We start from the raw sequence: 9,095 nt of genomic DNA, 5'->3' as shown, positions 1-9,095 counted from the left end.
GAGATTATAAAATTCAACAACTTCACAAATAGTAGTACTTATAAATACAGCAACATGACTCTGATCTTCATCATATTTAAAAACGATAATACGTTTTTGCATACAATAATTATCATCTATCCAATGACATGTAATTGTGAAATAATCATTTCCATTAACAGCATGACCAATATCAGAAGTTAGAGAAACTCTACAAGGAATGTGGCTAAACAAATAACGTATGTATGTTTGATATTGTCCATGAAGTCTACAAATATCAGATCTACAAGTACTTCTATAGATACCTTTAAATAAAGGATTGTAAATCCTCTGAATATACATAATAAGATATGATGAAGAAGCAAAAGAAAAAGGTAGACAACCCAAAGCAATCATTTTTGCTAACTCCTCACGATCCTTCATTTTATCATATTTCATAATACCTCCAGTAGTAGGGTTTAGAGTTGCTTGATTTCCATCTCCATCAGAGCCCCATTCTATAGGATGCTCAATTTTCATTCGGGTAAAAAATGGACCGTAAGGGTTACGGGTACGAGGGGTCGGGCCGGATTAGTGTAATTTTAATTTTTTCTTTTGTATTTTGTATAACTATTGTAAGTTATATTAATATAAAGTAAAAATATAAAGAATACAATGAAGACGGGAAAAAATTGTACTTATAAATTGCAAGTGCTACATTTATTTTAAAATTCAAACTTACAAATTGAAAGGTTTACATTTAACAACAAGTAAATTAACCAAAAAAGAGTAAATTCAAAGGTTTTGTATTGCTTTAGTAAGTTCGTCATAACCAATATGAACTGAGTGCCCTTCTTCTGGAGTGTTAAATTCGGATGGGTTACCATGTGTTAATATATCTCCGAGTTCCTCGTCTTCTGGACTATCAACATATTCACGTCCTTGATTTCTTCGTTCCGATCTAATCCAATCTCCGAAACATACTAAAACTTCCAAAGCATTGCTTCCCAATGAGTGACGGGTGTCTCCAAGTTGTTGTCTTGCTTGGTTAAATGCACTCTCTGATGCAACAGTTGAAATTGGCACATTCAGCACGCCCCCGGCCATAGCGGAAAGAACAGGAAATTGCTTTCCATTCTCATGCCACCATCCCAACAGTGAAAATTCCTTTGTGCGAGGCTCTTTTTGCTTCTGCGGGTAGAATTGAAGTTCATCAATGTTCCTGCTACTGGTTTGAGTGTTAGAAAATGTAGAAAAAAATATTAAAACTATCAAGGCCTTCATCATCATCCATAGTAGTAGAAGTGGTACAGTGCATGGTGGGATTAACATTGCCTACATTAAGAGCAGCATCATCAATTACATTTGCATAATAATTATATAACTGTTGTAAAGAATCATTTAGTTTGTTCATACAAGCATATATATATATATATATATATATATATAGTATGGTTGTAGTCGTACATATAAGTATATAAAGCATTCATTAATTGGTGACAATGAGACATCTTAATAGAAGGATTTAAAACAGCACCAATTAAGTAAATCAGAGGAATTAGGAAGACGAATATTTTTGAAATTTTTGCTTGTCATTTTTTTCAACAACATCCCTATATTTTTCTTTCTTCTTAAATTCAAAGAGTAGAAAAGAAATTTCAGCTATATGTACTAAAGCTATAGTAACAGTAGGGTAATATGCTCCAGAAAACTCAACAGTAGTTGTATAAAATTTATGTAAAAATTTACAACATCATTAATGACCTCCCAAGTAGTAGTTGTTAACATACGGTTTGGATCAGTACAATGCGCATTAGCAACTTCAGTTATTGGGAATCTATATTTGTAGCAGCATTTTAAAAATATATATGTATAACTCCATCTAGTAACAATTTCGTCTAGCATGAATCTGGGCTTAAGGTTATGCTCGGTACACTTATTCTTATATTCCCTAATTCTAGATTGTCTATTATTTCCTTGAATAACACCAACTGCTCTTCTAACATGAGTAATCTCGGTTGAAAATAAATCAAGGCCACTTTTAACAATTACATTATAAACATGACATGCACACCTAACATGAAAATTTTAGGCAAGTGGTGGTTGCAAATGCATTTTTAATATTGAAATTGCGGCATCATTGTTAGAAGCATTATCAAAAGACATACACAATACTTTTTGCTTGAGATTATAAAATTCAACAACTTCACAAATAGTAGTACTTATAAATACAGCAACATGACTCTGATCTTCATCATATTTAAAAACGATAATACGTTTTTGCATACAATAATTATCATCTATCCAATGACATGTAATTGTGAAATAATCATTTCCATTAACAGCATGACCAATATCAGAAGTTAGAGAAACTCTACAAGGAATGTGGCTAAACAAATAACGTATGTATGTTTGATATTGTCCATGAAGTCTACAAATATCAGATCTACAAGTACTTCTATAGATACCTTTAAATAAAGGATTGTAAATCCTCTGAATATACATAATAAGATATGATGAAGAAGCAAAAGAAAAAGGTAGACAACCCAAAGCAATCATTTTTGCTAACTCCTCACGATCCTTCATTTTATCATATTTCATAATACCTCCAGTAGTAGGGTTTAGAGTTGCTTGATTTCCATCTCCATCAGAGCCCCATTCTATAGGATGCTCAATTTTCATATGTCTACTAAGTGTCCCAGTCCCCCCTAATTGTCCTCCAGTCTTATGTTTAAAAGTATCATTACAAAGTTTGTATTTAACTCTATCAGTACCTTCTATTTCGTCAAAAAATTTCCAAACCTTGCTTCTTTTTCTCCGATTACTAGTCGGGGCCACAGGTGGTCTACTACTAGCACCACGACCACCACCCCTGCTACCAGCTCCAACACTACTAGGTGTAAGTGGTTCATCTTTCATTTCTAATTCATTATCTTCTATACCGAAATCTTCCTGGAATTGTTCATAATCTATATTTTTATCAGGTAATGTTTCAGGAATATTTGTAGAGTCATTTAAATTACTACCAGATGCTGAAGTACTACCTCTTTTTTTATTTTCCCGATTAGTAACCTTATTACAAACTCTTTTTGCAGCATTAAACATATTGTAAAAACTTAACTACTAGCAACAATTAAATATGCAAATAAAATAGTAAATAAGAGAAAGAGTTGGAGGGAGTGCACCGAATTTGGCAATAAATTGAGCACTTGATGATTTCGCAACTCCAATGTTACCACGAAGAAACGTCAATTGTTCCAATTTTGAAGTTCAATTGTTCAAACTTCAAATACTAAATACTACGATAAATTAAATTCCCAAAAAAAAAGAAGAGCCAAATAGTTGATTGCACTTTAGGTGAAGATTGAAGAATGAGAGAATATGAGAATTGAGATTGAGAAATGAGAGATGAGTGAAGAAATGAAGAAGAAGGGGGTGTATTTATAGTTTTACAAAGGGTTAAATTTGTAATTACAAAAAGTGTTAATTTTTTTTTTAAAAAAGGCCCAAAAAGGGCTAATTGTGCAAATCAGCCGTTGGGCAACGGCTCCTTGGCAGGTGACCGTTGCCAACAGTAACCAAATAAGCCAAACAACATTTAAAAAAAAAAAAAAGAAACTAGCCGTTAACCGGTCTGGGTCAGTCTGGTTCGGGCCAAATTAACCGGTTCTACAGTATTTCTGTTGATCGGGTTTGACCGGTCCGGTTAACCGGTTGAAAATAGGTGAACGGACCGAACTCCCCTACCCCTTTAACCCAGCCCCACCCGGCCCGCTTGTACCGGTCCGGGCCAATTTCGGTTTTGACCGGTCTGGGCCGGTCCGGTTACGGTTAAACCCGGCCCGTTAGACGCCCTTAGCCTAATCTATGCTCTACACTGAAAAAAATATTGAAAATTAGTTACAATTTCAAAAGTAATAAAAATTTAGCCATTTTCCATGTAAAAATAAAAATAAAAATCAACATAATATGCTGTAGTTCGAATTTTCACATATGAGATATCAATATAATGTGCTGAAATTTCATAATATGTTTGAGTTCCAATAGAATATGCTTAAAAACGCACCATAATCCAGCATATTATGCTGGAACTTTTCGTATTTCAACTAGGATTTTTTTGTCTAAATTTTATCTCTGTATAAAATAATGATTAGTTTTCAATGACTTTGCAAAAGTTAACTATTTTTTAGTCCAATTGGTTAGCCTATGTCGTTGTCACTGTTAATTAAGTATGAAATCCAATTAACTTGGGCTTCAAGCCTAATTGGGGCTCCTAAATTTACATGTAATTACCGAAATTTTTATACAAGTACTATTCCAAGTCTCCAACTGATACCTAACAAAATTAATTAACTTGCTATAACGGTATAACTTACGGAGAGCACAAATAAGGAAATTATACATTGAAATTAAAACCAGTATACTAATATACAGCGGCGGAGCCACCTTATAGGAAGGGGTGTCAAACGACACCCCTTCGCAGGAAAAATACACTGTGTAGATAGGTAAAAAAATAAATTATATATATATATATATATATATATATATATATATATATATATATATATATATTACGTATTAACTTCTGTTAATATTCTGATATGTTTACTTTTATATATTTTGACACCTCTTAACGAAAATTTTGGCCCGCCACTGCTAATATAGTAATACAGATCAATGGTCTTTCTCGAACATCACTTTGCAAATCACGTGCTTATTGCAGTTAATAAATCTAATAGAATTATTTTTCAGTGTGCTTCTTCTATAGGATAAGATTATTCTCGGGAACAAAACAGTTTAATATATTTTTTTCGTTCATTTTTACTTGTCTATAATGAACTTTGCACTCTCCTTAAAAAATAATAAGTATTTTTACCATAATATCCATAATAATGTTAATATTTTAAAAAGTATTAGAAAATAATTGGGGAATGAGTAGTTAATGATAAGGATAAAATAAGAATCCTTTTCCCTTTTCTCTTAATTTGCTAAAATAAATAAGTAAAAATATAAATATATTTCTAGTATAGTAGACAATTAAAAGAAAACGACGAGGTTATAGTTCTTAAAACAGTTAATCTATTTAATAGGATAAGATTATGAAATTGCTTATGTTTGTTGTCTAATGAAATATAATCCATTTGTTCTCCTAAGCAAGTGGAGTTTCTGGTTCTTTGAACCAACCTTTTAGTAACTAATCCGCTGCCCTCAACCTGGGCCAAACAAAATTCAAAAGACCGTTTGTCTTTGGAATTTTTACATTTCTATGCCACATAGGAAATCTTATTACCCTCAATATTTAAGGTTTGACTTAATTACATTTAATATGCTAAATTACCAATTCTATACCATAATTAATTAAGGGTATAATTAATTGTACTTTTTTTACTCCTTAATTAAAAGAATCTGTACTTCTCCATTCTCTAAATTGGGCTACTGATTTCCTGGCGTCGGTTTCGCACATTCATATTGTAGATTTTTTTTCTCAAATCTGCACTTTTGACTGGTGTGTTGTTTTTTAGAGAATACCATGAATATACAAAATGCATTATAGAATGAGACTTAAAAGATGAAGAGACAAAAGCCTTTAGCGGAAAAAAAGAAGAAGACAAAAGCCGTATACGCTGAATGCAAATTATAAGTCATATTTGGTGAATGCGATTTTGGTCACCGTTCAAGTTTTACGACGAAGTTTCCGGTCTGGATTCTGTTGATGTTTGGCTAGCAGAACGATACTCCCCTATACATGCCTTATCAATATTGTGCAAAGTTTATTTTTTCTTCTGTTTTACTTTTTCTATTTTTAATCTAAGTTTCTTGATTTCGCACACTTCATACACACATTTGATACATCAAAAATATGAAGTAGTTTACAGTTGGATTGATCAGAATTTGAAATAAATAAAAGAGATTTTTACATTCCTATGCCACATATATTTCAAATTCTATGGAAGTCTGATTTTACGGTAATATCTATAAAATTCTTACATTTATCTACAAATAAACTACACATCAGTTTTAGGATGTATAAAGCAATATTGTTTTCATAATTATCTACAAAATTACTACATTTATACTACAATTAAACTACAATCTATGTTGAAAAAATGTTGACTACAAATTTTTTCTCTTCATCTGCAAAATTTCTACAAATATATTACAAATCAGTTTAAGTATGTATAAAATAGTATTATTTGTAAGGGTATCTACATAATTACTATGTTTATACTACAATTAAACTACAATCTATGTTGAAAATCTACAATTTTTCTTCAATTTATCTACTATTTTTCTACAATTTCTGCAATATACGTCTTCTTCTTCTTCTTCTTTGAGTTTCAATATGAAATTCAGTCAAAACCAAGTTTAATCTTCACCAAAACCCCTTAAAATTGAGATATAACGTCCAAACCATATTCCCAATTATTTTCAACAAAACCCAATCCAACAAATAATGATTTTTGAAAACCCAAATTTGAATACAAAGCTTTCAAGCTTTTTAATGGCCGTCAATGGTGGAATCGCTGCTCTCTTCTCTGTATTACTGAAATTTGGACATAATTGCGTTTGATGTAGAAGAACTGTAGAAGATTTAGTCGTTTTTGATTTGTAAATTGTAGAAGAAAAATCAATTCGTTTTTGAATTGTAGAAGAATAATCAATTCGTTTTTGAATTATAGAAGAATTTTAATGCTACAATGATTCCTTATTTAATGAAATATCTGGAAGAATATTTACTTCCATAATTGTAGCGCGCCTAAATAGGAATATCTGGAAGAATATTTAGTTCTAGATTTGTAGCGCGCCTAATTAGGAAGGAATCAGCTCCTAATAATTGGTATTTAATGAATGGTATAATATTTGTAGAATAACTGTGAACATGGCAGGTAAATATGAAACTGTGCACATTTTTGGTAATAAGGTTTCATATATGGTATAGGAAGGAAAAAATCTCTTTGTCTTTTATACTGAGACTTACCAGATTTTGGGCCACACTGGCAGACATTAGACTCAAGGACCTCGCAGACATTCCTTCTGCCTCTTTTCTAGGTAAAAATTGCATGGGTCGCCTTATTTGGTCGCCCCTTTTTAATTTATACTCCTTTTGTTTTCTGTTTGTATCCATACTCATTTTATTGTTAAAAACATTTTAAAAAGATGATTTTGCCCTTTTTTTTAATAAAAGACTATTGACAAACTGCAGTACAAAACTTAAGCATGTTTAGGCTGAAGTTTTAGCAAATAAACTAAAATACTTCAGCTTGTTTAGACTGAAGTTTCAGATAAAATTCAGGACGAAACTGTAGACTGCGTTACAAAACTTCGGCATCTTTTGGTATGAAGTTTTAGCAAATGAACTAAATAACTTCGGCATGCATTAGCAAAGACTCTTTAGAAAATTACATACTGCAAGACAAAAACTTAAGCATATTGAGTCTGAAGTTTTAGCAAATGAATTAAAAAACTTAAGCATGTTTAGTCTGAAGTTTTAGCAAATGAACTAAATAACTTTAGCATGTTTAGCCTGAAATTTTAGCAAATGAACTAAATAACTTCAGCATACATTAGCAATTCATTAGAAAATTACATACTGCAAGACAAAAACCTAAGCATGCTTAGTATAAAGTTTTAGCAAATAAACTAAAAAACTTAAGCATGTTTAGTCTGAAGTATTAGCAAATGAACTAAATAACTTCAGCATGTTTAGAATGAAGTTTCGGATAAAACTCATGAGAAAACTATAGACTGCATGATAAATAACTGCACCATGCATTAGCATGAAGTTTTAGCTTCAATGTGAAACAACTTCATGCTACATTAGCATGAAGTTTTAGCTTCAACGTGAAACAACTTCATGTAAGTGTGATTCTGAAGATGAATCTGGACAAGTTTCTGATTTTTTGATAAAGCTGCTGAGAGGAGAGGAGGAGATCTTTTTTTCACGAATGAGGTTGCAGATCACGCAACTAATGCGTGATTCAGGTTTTATATCTTTTGTTAGTGGTGTAATTGTCATGTTATTACAGATTTTTTGTCAGCTGGTTACCAAATCAATAATTTTCAAAAATAGGGTACAGGTTAAAAGGTGGCACAAATATAGGGTACGCGTACGACTGCAAATCCCCCCTTTTTTAGTCACTTTTAGTCAACATTTTCTTCTAATTTTCTAAGCAAAATGGTTTGTTTTCTTTTAGCCGTCATTGCTCAATGCACGTATAGGAGCTGGGCTTTTTCCCAACAACCCGTTTTAAAGGAGAACCAAAAAAATAAGAAAATTTTACATGCTATAGCTAAATAATGTACCCTATTTATTATAAATCAAAACACTTTAAAAATATTATTATTTATAGCCATATTTTATAACAAAGTACAAATATATACAATTGATCCCTCAACCCTCTCTCTCTTCTACCTCAACTCTCTCTCCTTTTTCCCTCAACCCTCTCTCTTTTTTCCCTGTATTTTTTTTCCCGGCATCCAGCTCTACCGGAGACGTGATGGGTCCATTACTGGCGGCGAAAACAATGGAGGAGGAAGATCGGAGGCGTCACCAAATCTGAATCTAACGGAGGTGTCGGAATCCATGACTCTCTTTCTTTCTCTTCTCTCTTTCTAAAACCCTCGATCTGGGTCGCCGGCGGAGGCCCACTAGTGCCATTGACCCAGATTTCGGTTTACTCAAAACGAATCATTTTTTTCATCTGGTTTTGCCGCTCAAAATCTATTTTTGGTATTTGGGTTCTCCTTCTTTTGAATCCATGGCTTATTCTCCAGAATCCATGGCTTCTTCTCCTTCGTAGTTCATCTTTATGTTTAGTTTTAATATAATATATACAGTATTTTGTTTGTCCGGAAGACGCCATCTCTAGCGAATTTTCTTCTTTTCTTTGAGTCACATACAATAATACAAATATATTTTATTTATTTTGTATTTTCGCCTGTATTTATATCTGAAAGGTTATTTTGTGGTAGATCCCTATTTTGAATTTTTGTTGTTTGAATACAGCCGAATTAAATACAGTAAGTTGAATACATTGTAAAAGCAGCTACAAATGAATGCAGTAAATTGAATGCAACCGAATATTACTGTACTTGTAATTTTTTGTTGTTTAAATACAATGTAAAATAGTTAAGAA

This window comes from Nicotiana attenuata, chromosome 7 (genome assembly GCF_001879085.1).
Source record: "Nicotiana attenuata strain UT chromosome 7, NIATTr2, whole genome shotgun sequence".
In the NCBI taxonomy this organism is placed as follows: Eukaryota; Viridiplantae; Streptophyta; class Magnoliopsida; order Solanales; family Solanaceae; genus Nicotiana; species Nicotiana attenuata.
This window is presented reverse-complemented; position numbering follows the sequence as displayed.